Genomic DNA, 15157 nt, shown 5'->3' on the forward strand with positions numbered 1-15157 from the left:
TGGGGTGATGTATATGTTAACTAGCTTGACTGTGGAATTATTTTTCATGCATACATAAATTTAAAATAATCACAATATGCTCCAAATATATATACTTTTAATTTTCCCTCATACCTCAATAAAGCTGTTAATAAGAAGAAAATCATGGACTAGGAATCAGTATAAGAGAAGGAAGAATTAACCATTCAGTGTCCACTGATTGATAACAGAATCCTTGTGGGTTTTCACAAGGCTGCAGTCTGTACCCTATGAATTGCTTCAGGGTGAGAGAAATTGTTCTTCCATGAGATGCTGCATGGCCTGGCACTGCCACCCTAGTACTCACTCTCTTCTTGTGTTAGTGATACCTGCGGTCTCAACAAATGAGTGTTAAGATCATCTGGGGTCACTTTTAAAAAATATAGATTTCCAGTACTCATTGTGGGCTTAATCAAAATCTCTAATGACCTGGAAGAAATCACCTGAGTACTGGTGCAATGGTGGGTGGCACTGGGGACCCATGTATTGTTCATGCTTCCAAAGTTGACAAAATTAAAGTTTAAATTTGGGTATTCTGTTTATTGGTAGACTAAAATGAATTTGTAATTCTCTGATTTAATTTCCTTTACATGTAAAACAGGACAAATAAAGTTCTCTAAGTGCATTGATGTGAGAATGATAATTATTAGGATAGTTGTCAGTTGCCTGATCCAGGCATGGCACATCGCAGACCATCCATAAGTGACAGCTATAATCACCATCACATTTGTTAACAAAATTCAGATTTGAAGATTCATATGGCAGCAATAACACAACAAGTACCATGAGAATAATCTGAATAACAGTGTGAATCATTCAAAATACATAGGTCCAATACTAATGTCTTTGGCTAATACTTACATTTTTCTTTCCCATTTCCAGTTGGTCAAAAGTCTAGACCCTGTGTTCATGCTGTTTTGGGGCATGAAGCTGACTGTGGAGTTGCATGGATATGAAGCTGTGAGGGAAGCCCTGGTTGATCGTGGAGAAGAGTTTTCTGGAAGAGGCAGTTTCCCAGTGGTAGAAAGAGCTAATAAAGGACTTGGTAAGGGTACATGTGCATGGGGTAGCGGGCAGTGGTCATGGATATGAGGAGCCCAGAAAAAAGAGACTTGGAGATCTCCTAAGGCTAAGCTGGGCCAGCTTTTGCCTGCCACCCATCAGCTTCCTCTGCCTCACCTGGGATCTCACTCCTAGTTTGTGTTCCCCTCTTTTAGGAATCATTTTAAGTAATGGAAACAGATGGAAAGAGATGAGGTGCTTCTCAGTCATGACTCTGTGGAGTTTTGGGATGGGGAAGAGGAACATTGAGGAATGTGATCAAGAGGAAGCCCAATGCCTAGTGGAGGAGCTGAGGAAAACCAAATATGTGTGATTGATTATCACTGTCTTTACCAGACTATCTCCTCCCTAGTAAGGCCCTTGGATGTAGTTCCACATTTTGTACTGTCAGCCTTCATTTGGGGGAGGGATGATTTGAAGCAGAGAGTGAGAGTTTGTGTGTCTTTGCTGCCTGTGCACATGCATGAGTGGGCATGCATGGTGTGTGTAAAAGGTCATATCCTACTCTGACTAGCTTTATTCCTGTTTTCCATTATTGCATCATGAAGACACAAGTTTTAGAGATCTGTTTTCTTAAGAGTCGAAGAGCAGGGTTTCTCCATGGCACATTTGTGAATCTCCCATTTCACAGCCTCCACCATTGTCCACTGGACACAGTGAAAACATCCTCCTTAGACTCTGTGGGGCTTAAGCAAGTGATGTGTGCTTTTCCTGAATTGGACAGTGGTTGTCCAGTCACTTTCCGCTGTCTCACATGCCTCAGGGTTTCTTCTAAGCCAGTGCCTACAATAGCTACTGATTATACTAATCTATGCTTTTCCATTGATTTGCATATCACCTGTAAAGTCTTGTTAATCATGATTATGGTAATTACTTACCTCTCCTTGTCTTTTCTACAGATCCATGAAGTATTTTTTCACAGTGTCTCTGATTTTCAGCTTGGATCCACATTGAAATGTTTTTAAATTTCTCTTCCAAATTAACAAAAAAGTAAAGACTAAAAATCTGACTTTACCAGTGAATGACACATACAAAGAAATTCCCCAGATTCCCAAATTGCCTTCCAACTCTATAGCTAAAATAAACATTTTTGTGAAAGCTTAGACCCCTGGAACATTTAAAGGAGCCTGACAGAAAAGTATAGAACTCAAATGGTTTGCTCCTATCCAATTCTCTACACTTAATTCACATATGTTTTTTTCTGGGTTTGTTTCCTTATTTTCTATATATATATATATATAATTCTTTTTATTAACAAGTTGTTAATAAACTTGTTAAGCATACAGCATACATTGATCAAATACATCCTCTTTCTCTCTCTACCATCCTCATCACCACACATCCTTTCCCCACTGCAATAATCACTGTTCTATGTTCAAGTTGACTTTCTTTGCAACTTCCACACAGAGATGATTCGATGCAATACTTGTTGTTCTATTTCTGACTTCATTCATACCATAATGTCCCCCAGTTCTGTCTATTTTGCTTCAAATGACAGGATTCCATTCTTCTTTATGGATAAATATAATTAATTGCATTTCCTTTATCTATTAATTTGTTGATAGCCACCTACATTAATATAACATCTTAGGTATTATGAGTAGTTTCACAATAAAACAGGAGTATGCAGAGTCTCTTCAGAATGTGTATGTCATTTCTTTCATTTATGTATCAGATGCTACACACCTGGATCATATGATAGATTTATTAATTTTTTTAATATTTAAATAAACTCTAAACTGTTCTTCATAATGGTAATCCTAATGTACATTAACTGTCACCAACAAGTATAATGGGTCTCTTTTCAACACCTTCCCAATATTTGTTATTTGTTGTTATGATGGTGGGGATTATTTTGTCTTCCTTGTTTTTGTTTTTGTGTTTTGATGGTAGCCATTATAACCTTGGTGAAATGATATCTAATGGTAGTTTTGATTTGCATTTCCCTGACGAGTAATGATATTGAGCATTTTAAAATATATTTATTAGTCATTTGTATTTTTTCTTTTGAAGTGACTCTTAAGATCATTTTCCCATTTTTAATTGTATTACTTGGGTTTTTAGTTTTTTGCTTCTTGTATACTTTAAATGTTAATTATTTGTGAAATAAATAATTGGCAATTTTTATCCCCCAATCTGTAGAATATCTCTTCACTCTATTGACAGTTTGTTGTGTAAGAGCTTTTTAGTTTGATGTGATCAACTTGCCTATTTTGGCTTTTGGGGTCAAACACACATACACACACACAAATCATTGCCTGTACCCAACTTGAGGTGTTTGCTCTGTTTTCATCTATTTCTTTTAGGGTTTCAAGTCTTACATTAAAATTTTGAATCCATTTTTTATTTGAATTTTATATATAGTGAGAGACAATGTCAAGTATCAATCTTCTGCATGTACCATTTATTAAAGAGGCTCTCCTTTCTCCACTGTATGTTTTGGTAACTCTGTTGAGAATGAGTCGAATGTAGATGCACGGTTTTTTGCCCCCTTGAGCCCCGCATCTCCATTCTCTTCCATTGTTCTATTTGCCTGTTTCTGTGCCAATGCCATGGCTCTTTTGCTTACTGTGGCTCTGTAGTGTGGCTTGAAATCAGAAAATATCCTGCCTCCAGCTTTGCTCCTTTGCTCAAGATTGTCTTGACTATTCAGGTTCTTTTGTGCATCTGCATGTATTTTAGGATTATATTTTTCTTGTTCTGTGAAGAATGTCATTGGTATTTCATGGGGATTGAATTGAATCTGCAAATTGTTTCAATAGTATGAATCTTTTAAAAATATTAATTCTTCCAATCCATGAATATGAGATTTTTTTTTCTCCCATTGTTTTTTTGGGAATCTTCTTCAATTTCTTTCATCAGTTTTTCTTTTTTTTTTTTTTTTTTTTGGTGATTTTTATTCTAGAGGTCTTTCACTTCCTTGGTTTAGTTTTTTTTTTAATCAAGTCACCCAAATGAAGTTTATTGATGGCTTCATTGTAAATTCACTTTACATAGCCCTATGGTTTGGGTCAACGTTTTGAACTACTTTGATTTAAAAAAACCAAAATGGATAAAAACAATTCAGAGCAGGAGAAGTTTACTTGGGCTCACATTTTCAGAGGTTCAGTCTATGATCAGCTGACTCCATGACTCTGGGCCTGAGATGAGGCAGGATATTATAGTGGAAGGGTATGGTAGAGGAAAGTAGCTCAAGACATGGCAATATCAAAGGAGAGAGAGAGAGAGAGAGAGAGAGAGAGAGAGAGAGAGAGAGAGAGAGAGAGAGAGAGAGAGCGCTCTACTCACCAGGGACAAAATAAATAACCCAAAGTCATGCCCCAGTGACTTACCTAAACCCACCTGTCCAGTTAACACCTGGTTAATCCTTATCAGTATATTCATCTACTATTTAGATTGTAACTCTTAACAATCCAACCATTTTCCCCTGATCATTCCTGCATTATCTCACACATGAACTTTTAGGGCATAATTTATATCCAAACTATAACAACCACAAAATGAAAATCCTTTGTCCTATTTTAATTTCTTTATCTATAAAATGATAGGATTGAACATAATGATGGTCAACCTTCAAATTTATTTGAGAATATACTACAGTGAATCCCACCATAATATACATCTATGAGATGCTAATTTAAAAAAAAACCCTGTAAGTAAATAGCAGAAAGTTCAGTAGAGTAGAGGGAAGGGAACAGGGGAGGAGGAGGGGCATGGAAAGGGAAATACTGGGGACTGAATTAGAACAAATTATATTTCATGCTTTTATAATCATGTCAAAAGAATCCTATTGTCATGTATAACTAAAAACAACCAATAAAAATGTATTATTCTATTGGTGAGTATAGGGTTAATAAAAATATTCCAGAAGTTCACAAGAGGGCAGATTTGCCAAATAGATTAAATTTTGAGGCAATTGTAGAAGATCAACTCTGCTTCCTAAGGTGGGGAAATTTATCTCCTCTCTGAAATGAAGAAATAAACAGTCCATTTATCAATTTAGCCTTTTGTTTGTTTTCCTCAGATTCAGTTTAAGATAAAAGTTTTTCACTTTTACTTTAAAAAATAAAAAGCATGTCATTGTTTATAAAGGTTTTTTCTTTTTTTTCTCTCATAAAAATGGATGTTTTCTGATTCTGTTTAATTGATCCACAAATACACAAATTCATCCCTAAGGGCTCTCTGTTTAGTCTTTCACTCTGCTAGCTTTACAAATGAATCTTTCAAGGGTCATTATGCATTTTTAAAAGATTTACATTCATTCCTAACTACTTTTTTCTTTCTCCATCATTCCTATTTACCTACAGTCTCTGATGACAAATATAAATCTGCAGTGAACTGATGAGGGCCACAAACAAGTCAAGAGGGTGCCTGGCACTTTGCCAAGAAGAGTGGTTTGAGAAGCAATGCCAGCGAGCCATTGAGATGATAGAGATTCCTTAATGACTGACTGCTGTGTCTAGATTATGTCAATTAAGTTAAGCTGTGTGTAATTATTAAAATGATGAGGATTGCTTAATGACCAATTGATGTATCTGGATGTTAATTGAAACAAGCTGTGTATAATCAGTCAAGTGTATATATACCTCTACTGTCCGACAATAAAGCAGCTCCCACTCCTGCTGTATCAACCTTCACAAGTTGCTCGTCACCCCCCAGTTAGTTTGCCCAGCCAGACTGCGGCAGTGAACTTGAATTAGCAGCTGTTTCCAAAAGTGATCTTTTAAAATGTTTTCCAAAATAAGCTATACTTTTGGTTTAAATGGTTTAAATAAAGGCAGTAGATGCGAATGGAGCATTAGAAAAACCATTATTAACCTGGTTAGTAGAAAAAAAAGTCAAGTCAAGTTTAAGGTAAAAGTAATATCCTCATTTTTAGCATGCTGAATATTTTCCTGTTAAGGGGATTTCTAGATAGATATTGCCTAAAGTTTCTAAAATTGCCTTTTCCTATTATCTCAAAGAAAAATACTTTTAATGTATATTTTAGTATTAATTATTTATTGTCCTCAACTTTTTAGCCTCACCTTGTGATCCTACCATTTTCCTGGGTGGTGCTCCCTGCAGTGTGATCTGCTCCATAATCTTCCAGAATCGTTTTGACTCTAAAGACCAGAATTTTCTAAACTTCATGGAAAAATTAGCTGAAAGCCTCAAACTTATGAGCACCCCTTGGATCCAGGTGAGACCAAAATTCCTTCTTCATGAGAAGATACTTATGGTCTTTTCTTGGACAGGCCACTATTTACAGTGGTTCAAACAGTGAAGTGAATCTGTACATCACAGTCTCTCGCCCATGGACTTGGTGGTATGGAGTTAATATTAGGAAAAGGTAAATGAGTCCTTTATTTTATGCACAGAAATATGAATGCCCACATATAGAGGCAACATGGCAAGCCCATTGGCTCTCTGGCCAGTGATTTCCCCAGTAATCTCTAATCCTCATAAAGTACTTTGGTGACTGCTCAAAGCAAGATCATGGCACTTGGTGGGCATCCAGGGCTTTCTTCCAATCACCACTAGATTTTTCATCACTGTATTTGGCAGAAATACCTCATTAGGATATTAAGGAGAGAGAATTAATGCTTGCATAGGTGCTGCAAGGAGACTCTGAGCAAAGAAGAGATGTTTCATGCTTCAACTGGGATCCTAGATGACAAGGTAATAGGGTTAGGATTAGTATAATAATTGGGTTTTACTGTGTACAACTCCTAAACAAACCCAGTTTTACCTATACGTAGCCGGTGTGTTCTGCATTCTTCATAAAAGCCTGTTGTGAAATGTTCAGAGATCTCCTAATCACTCTTGTATAGTTACTTTATCCTTGGACTGCCCAATTGTATTTCAAGGTATTTTCAAAATCCACTGCCTGTTCTGTAGAAATCAGTCTATTTTTGAGGTTGTTTCATACAGTAACAGCAGAGAACAGATTGTGCTCTTTCTCAGTTTACCCAAAATCCTTTAAACTATCTTAACTTCTGTCCTCATCTACAAAATATGAATTGTGGTAATTTATGTCAATCTACATTTCCAGATCTCTATGGAAAAATTGGTTTAAAAATTTGGTTTAAATGTATTTTTATATCTGAAAATGATGTATGAGTATAGGAAATGATTATCATTTCTGATCCTCAAGTCAAAGTACTTTCTCTCAAATCTTTCTATAATTTGGGAATTATTATATATGTACAGTAAAAATTTTCCCTTCAGGGTGAACACATTTTTTCCCTTTCTATTTTATTGGTTCTTCTTAGTTATTCATAACAGTAGCATCCATTTTGATAAAAATTTATACAAACATGGAATATATCTTATTCTAATTAGGAGCCCATTTTTGTGGGTGGGCATACTTAATAGGTAAATTATATACAATAAGTGTAAATTATGTTATATTTATTCTACTGTCTTTTCTATTCTTGTTCTCTCTACCTTCCTTTTATTCTGCTTTATATAATCTATCAGTAGATTTCAAGTCCTATAGAGTTATTTCTGTGATGATAAGGCAGTTTAAGTTTCTAACATGGACTAGGACTAAGATTTCTATGTCTTTATTACATGTTCTTATTTAATGAATATTTTATTTTCTAGGTCTGAAATAATTTTCCTGCTCTCATTGATTATCTCCCAGGGAGTCATAAAAATTTATTAAGAATTTGACTGAAATGAAACAGTATTTTTTGGAGAAAACAAAAGAACACCAAAAATCCTTGGATATGAACAATCCTCAGGACTTCATCGACTGTTTCCTGATTAAAATGGAAGAGGTCGAATGTGAACACAGCTCAGTTATCTGATTGTGTCTACATTTTGTGGTTCATTGATTAATTCTGTGGTTACTAAGGATGCTTAAGTGCTAAGTCAAGAAATTCTTGACAGACATTTCAAGCATATCTTGTCTTTATGTATCTGCAGAAATCATCATAGAAAAATTAAAATCGAATTGTTAAATAACTAGAATAAATGGATTCTGTTCTGTAGGTACTAATAATATACCTGAGGACAGACAGAATTTGCACCTCAGGTGAAAAGAAAATAATTATAAACAAGTTAAAAAATATAAAAGTGGAGCCATAAAATGCAGATTGAAAATATTACTTGTACATAGTGTATGGGGAAATGAGAAGGAAAGGCCTGACTAAGGTTGCCTTCCTGCCTGTTGTGAAGTTTGAGTAGATCTCGACATATATTCAGTGAAGGATAGGGTAGAGAATTTCAGGTGGGTTAAATGGTCTATGCAGAAGTTCAGAAGTGTATAATGGTGAAGAGATTAGGTAGATGGAATAAAGGAAGTCTTGGTTGAGCATAAATAAATTTAGAGAGAGAAGAAGTCCTAGTGTGGTATTTTCGAGTACCCTATAAGCTTGCATGTTGTGTCATGGAAAGTTCTAATTTGATCAGAAATAAAAATGAGCCAGAAGAAGATTGGAATTCAGATAATTGTCAGGAAAAAGTTTCAAGTCCTATAGAGTGATTTATGTGATGATAAGGCAGTTGAAGGAGTATTTGGAAATTTTTCTGTCTGTAGTTGAGCTTGATGAGCAGCTGGACCATGGAAATTCAGATGAATCTGATAACATCAAGGCCATCCATCTTGTCATATTCTCAGAAATGTAGGACAAAGACCAGTTTGTCAGAATTATATCTCTTTTATGAATTTCATCAATTAATTGGATTCTCTCTGGGTACCTCTTTTCTGCTTTTCCGTATCTGTTTCCCTGCCCTCCCCTTTATCCTTTATCCTTCATATTTCTCTCATTTTAACTTCTATTTCTCTTTTATTTGCCACCATATTTTTCTTCTATTTTCCTAACATTTTGTTTATCAATTTTTATTTTTTTAAAAAATGGAATTAAAAATGTATGTTAACATTTAATATTCTCAGTCTATTCTAAATCATTACTCTTTGGTCAACAAAGTTGTAGTGATGTGTAATAGTAACTAGTGTAGCAGATGTTGTTATTTGGTTAGCTCTGAAATCACCATGGTCACTCTCTCCAAGAGGTACTGGTGGTTGAATTAATAATATTTTAAAAGCTGACTTGATGTGTTGAAACTAAGATATATCTCCATCCCAGAGCTTATTATTAATAGACAACTACTTATTAAAAGACCCTCACACAAGTAGGAAGAGGAATCCTCAACACATAAACAAAACAGGACTCCAGATAATGAGCAAACAGGCCAACAAGACACCATCTTCTGGCTTATTTTTTCTTTCTGATCAAATCAGAACTTTTCATGACAACATCCAAGCTTATAGGGTACTTGAGAATACAAAACTAGGGGCTCCTTTTTTGTCCAAATTTATTTAGGCTCAACTAAAGCTTCCTTTTTTTATTCCCTCTACCGAATCTCTTCACCATTATACACTTCTGAACTTCTGCGTAGACTATTTATCCCACCCCTACCCATCACTAAATGTAAGTCGAGATCTACTCAAACATCAGAACATTCAGGAAGCCGAGCTTGGTCAGGCCTTTCCTTCTCATTTTCCCATACACTAAGTATAAGTAATCTTTTCAGTCTGTATTTTATGGCTTCAATTTTATTTTTCATTTCTTTCTCAGAAAATTCATTATTGGAATACAGAAAAACTTGAATTTTGTATGTTGATTTTGTATCCTGTTACTTTTCTGAATTTGTTTATCGAGTCTGGAAGTCTCAGGTAGAATTTTTTAGGTCTTCTAAGTATGAAGTCATGCTATCTGAGTTTATTCCCTGCTCAGAATGTGACTGTGCCTGACAATGGTATCTGCTCTTCTTAATCTTGATGGGTGAGATTCTTTTGTCTCCTTGGAGGGGAACTTCCGTTTCCCCACTGAGCCTCTACTACCTGGACACTGCTTCTGTTTGTTGCTTTTGTTAATTCTCTTTCCACTATAGAACCTGATGTTTTAGTTTGACCTGTTTGCTAGCTCTAGGAATTTTCCCACAGACTTCCTACCAGAGTTTGCCTCTGTAGAACTGATGTTTTCAATTCATACCCAGGGAGCTGAAATAATCTTGTGTTTCCTCTGAGCTAGAGTGTTCCTTATTTTTAGTACTGCCATCTTAACAACAGTAAGTGCTTTATTCTAAGACCTGCCTATTTAAGTCTTCTTTAAAATTTTGACCTGAAAATCTTAGAAAGCTTGGTAAGATCAATGTTACCTTGTCTAGGAATAGACCTGTTGAGAGAGTGTGTTGATTACGTATTATTGGACATGCTATAGTTCACTTGGGGGATTATACAACCTCCATTAAATAAATTCTTGCCTCTGGACTGACTATAAAATTATGTACTTTACATAACTCATGAATTACAGATTTTATAGTCATGTTTAGAAATCCTCTTTTGTCAAAACTTAAAATTATCCTTGTTGGTGACTGTTCTAATAAGTTCCCTCAGTTCTAAATCAGCTTTGATGCTATCTAGTGCTTTCCTTTCTCCATTTACAATATACGAGAGCTGTATTGAGTCAGCCACCTATCAGGATCTGTATTATCCCTACTCTCTCCTTCATCCTCAATATACAGTTAATACCTAAACTCTCTCTCCTCATGTTTGTAATGTCTTTTCAATTTGTATTAGAATTAGAAGTAGGGTAAAATTAATGATGAATTAATCTCGTATTTGTATACCAAACTAAGTTACCCATTGCCTCATAGCTGGAATACATTCTGTCTTTAAAATTCATTATCTTTGTCTGTATTCTACTTTATACTGTGCTTTAATATTAGCTTTGCACAGTTCCCTATTTTCAGTTCTTAATGGGTGTGTGGGAAATTCTAAGTCCAAATAAATTCTTTATCAGAAGAAAAAAACTGCATATTATTTTTTGACTTTTTCATTTATTTATTTTTATTTGTTCTTTTTAAATATGCATGACTATGGAGTGTATTTTGACATATTATATTATAAATACATGGAATATTACATAGGATCCCATTTTTGTGGAGATTCACTGGTCATGTATTCATATATAAACATAGGAAAGTAATGTCCAATTAATTCTACTGTCTTTCCTACTCCTATCCACACCCCCTTCCCTTCATTCCCCTCTGTCTAATCCAGTGAACTTCTATTTCTCACCCCTTTATTGTGTGTTAGCATCTGCATATCAGAGAGAACATTTGGCCTTTGGTAGTCTCCAGTTCCATCCATTTACCATAATTTCATTTTTCTTTGTGCCTGAGTAATATTCCATTGTGTATATATACCACATTTTCTTTATTCATTCATCTTTTCTAGGGCACCTAGGTTGGTTCCATAGCTTAGCTGTTGTGAATTGAGCTGCTATAAACATTAATGTGGCTGCATCACGGCAGAATGCTGATTTTAAGTTCTTTGGGTACATACCAAGGAGTGGGATAACTAGATCAAATGGAGGTTCAATTCATAGTTTTCTGAGGAATCTACATACTTCTTTCTAGAGTGGTTGTATCAATTTGCATTCCCACCAGCAACATATGAGTGTACCTTTTCCCTTAAATGCTTGCCAACATTTATTGTTACTTGTATTTTTGATAATTGCCATTCTGACTGGAGTGAGATGGATCTCAGTGTAGTTTTAATTTTCATTTCTCTAATTTCTAGAGATGTTGAACATTTTTTCATGTTTGTTGTTTGTATTTCTTCTGTGAAGTTTCTGTTCAGAAAATTCAACTCAAAGTGGATCAAAGACTTAGACACTAGAACAGAGACCCTTTGCCTAATAGAAGAAAAAGTAGACCCAAATCTTCACCATGTTGGTCTAGAATCTGGCTTCCTTAACAAATCCCTAAAGTGCAAGAAGTAAAATCAAGAATTAATAAATGGGATAGATTCAAACTACAAATCTTCTTCTCAAAATGATTTCTGTCCTATCTGTACCTTGTATCTATGTTTTGAGTAAAAATCAGGAAAGAAAACTGGCTCCAGTAAACTTTTACTTGTATTTTATTGATAAGAAATATGTTGTTTGGCCTTCCTGACTGCAAAAAGAATGGTGAAGAGAATCTTTAGGCAACAATGGGTAATAGGGTAAGAAATGAAGATTTGGTCAAATAATGTATAGTTTACCACACTGCACAGTAAGTTTTTAAGATATTATATTATACAGTTTCCAGATTATCTTAAATTTCTAATAATTCCAGTTATTTTGTATTTATTATAATTAAATGCTAAATTAATTGTAAAATAATTGCATTGAATTATTCCTAGGAAAAGGGCAATCCATAGACTGAATTTACAACAGAAGCCTTGACAACCCTTATGAATGATGTGTTTGGAGCTGGGACAGAGCCAGTAAGCACCATTCTGAGATATGGACTCCTTCTCTTGCTGAAGCACCCTGAGGTCACAGGTATGACAGCAGATGGTGAGCAGGGTGAATTTCACAATGGAAATTTGGCAAGACACTGCTAGTGTCCTCCATTTATTTCTCTCTCTCTCTCTCTCTCTCTCTCTCTCTCTCTCTCTCTCTCTCTTTTAAATACTGGAGATTGAACTCAAGGGTACTCAACAACTGAGCAACATCCCTAGCCCTTTTTAAAAATATTTTATTTAGACACAGGGTCTTACTGAGTTGCTTAGTGCCTCGCTGTTGCTGAGGCTGGCTTTGAACTTGTGATTCTCCTTCCTCAGCCTCCAGAGTGGCTGGGATTACAGGCATGCACCACTGCGCCTGGCCATCTTATTTCTATTGAAGAAGCTTCCTTATTGAAATTTCTGTGCCACCAACTTTAATTTCTCCAATTTAATAAAGGGATAAAAATAAGAGAACATTGCACAGTAGGGGACAGTGACTGAGAGAAGTGAAGGACAGCATGGGCAGTAGAAAGGCAGTGGAGCTCTGGTCATATCTGGATTCCACCGGGGAAGTGATTGCAGCATGCAACAGCCAGCGTGAGTTGGCCTAAGACTGCATGTTGGTCTTTCTAAGGAGAAGCCCCTTGGAACATTATGTAGGCTATTGCAAGATTTCTGTGGAAATTGTTCCTTATTCAGAAAATTCAGCGTCCTAATGCTGGATAGGGAATATCAAACATCTCCATTTGGAACTTAAAGAGAAACTAGAAATTTATTAAGGTGGCAGGGAGGGATTTCTATACTCAGAAGTATTCTGAATGTGTTGCTACTTAGGAGATGTGCCTAAAGGAATTTTGTTATTCCACACATACGTTTCCATTAATTTTCTATTTTCTCAACAAATTTATTTTATGAATGCACTTTTAAAGGGTTCCAGTTAATCATTGCAGATTAGAAATATGCTCTATCTTTTCCTGTTTCAGGACCTCTTCAAAACTATTACAAAGTAATTACACATGAGAATTACTCCATTTAACATGGGAGAAGAGGAATAGAGGGAACAGCTCATGAACCTTCAACAAATTTCTGAAACATAGAGAGCAGAAGCAAGGATCATAATTAACTCAGCAGACAGAATGAAGCTGTAATTTTTAGAACTGTGAAAAAACCAATCTGGGTCACTAAAAATGCCATAAGATTCAGGATTTATCAATACCACATGCCAAACAAGATAGGGGGGAAATTGAGGCAGTAAATAGGAGTCCCTCTGTGCTCAGGTCCCCTCTACAACTGCTTTGAGCAGTTGACTCTTTTCCTCTTATAGGAAGAGAGACGTTTACTGTCTAGAAAAACTGAACCCAAGAGGTTCTGTAATCAAGGACACCATGCACAAACACAAAAAGATCGAAGCACAGAACTGAAAAGAAGGTATATATTCACTTCTTGAAATCTGATGCTTTTAGCTCTTTTCTCTGTCCAGGAACTAACCACCAGATATAGAATCCAGGCACGCACCACTGCTGGTGTCCTCCATCTATTTCTCTCTCTCCAAAGGGAAAGATCTGCATGTCTATGATCAGGTGGAAGATTCATTCCAAGTATCCAGATGAGTGAATTAAATAAAATTATCCACTCCAGAAAAGAGGATCTTAGAATTTTAGAACCTCAGGGTTGAAATCACATCAACTTTTGAGAAGCAAATGAGGTCATATTTAAAGCATTATGAATCAGAATGGCCTCAGAGTTCTTAAGAACAACCGTCATTTTGTGCTGTTAAGAGAAAGGATAAGAGCCCAGTTAGGTGGCACAAGCCTGAAATCCCAGTTACTCGGGAGGTTGAGGCTGGAGGATTGCACGTTGGAGGTCAGCCTGGGCAACTTACTGAAACCTTGTCTCAAAATAAAATTCAAAGACCTTTGGTATGGTTCAGTGGTAGAGTGGTAGAGGGCTTTTGGGTTCAATCTCAAGGGAGAAAAAAGAAAGAGGAAAGAAAAGGTATTTCAAATTCATATGTTGACTAAAAATCTTATTTCTTTTTTCATTTTCACAGAAAGATACTAGAGGATATGTTCAATCCAAATATTTGAAACTAAGGCAGAGAAAATCACATGTTCCAGGAATCAGGAGACCTCATGTATAAAGATGAGAGTTTAAGGGAGGGTCCTGGTAACCAGGCCTAGGAAACAACATATCTTCCACAATAAGTAGATAAAGCAGGTGTAAGGGAAGATTAAAAAAATAAATAAATAAAAGAGAGAATCTGAAGCTTAATTATTTAGAAAATTGCTAGAAATTTGAAATATCAAACTAAACATTAAGATACAATATAAAACAGCAGCTAGAAAATTAGGTGTTGGTATCAAAAGGTTAATAATCTTGAGAACTGTTTGCTAATCTTGTTCCCAGAATGTGCTGTCCCCAACTGCCAAACTGCAGAATGTATTCCCTCACCCAGTTGCAGGCAAACCGCCCACTTGCCCTGACCCGTCAATGAACTTCCCTCCCTGCCCTCTCCAAGGAAAGTATATAATCTCTGCTTAAACTGTTCTCAGGGCTCTTTGCTCTATTCAAGTGAGCTCTGAGCCTCAGCATGCTGGACCCCAATAAACCCTTTGCTGTTGCATGAGACAGTCTCTTAGTGGTCTCTTCCTCCGACGCTCGCCTGACCTTTACAGTATAAATTGTTCAAATATATGTCAAAATATGCAAAAAATCAAACATGTACATAGCTCCCTTACAAGGTAACAATAGTTATGTGATCATAACAGTGTAAGAAACATATGTTGATATAATAAAAAATTGTGATCA

The 15157-nt window shown here is 35.8% G+C and overlaps 1 pseudogene; it reads left to right on the forward strand.

The window, feature by feature from the left end:
• LOC113176870 (cytochrome P450 2C19-like) overlaps positions 1-15157 on the forward strand; it is a 34659-nt pseudogene that overhangs the window by 5762 nt on the left and 13740 nt on the right.

The sequence above is a fragment of the Urocitellus parryii genome, chromosome 5 (genome assembly GCF_045843805.1).
Source record: "Urocitellus parryii isolate mUroPar1 chromosome 5, mUroPar1.hap1, whole genome shotgun sequence".
NCBI classification, from domain to species: domain Eukaryota; kingdom Metazoa; phylum Chordata; class Mammalia; order Rodentia; family Sciuridae; genus Urocitellus; species Urocitellus parryii.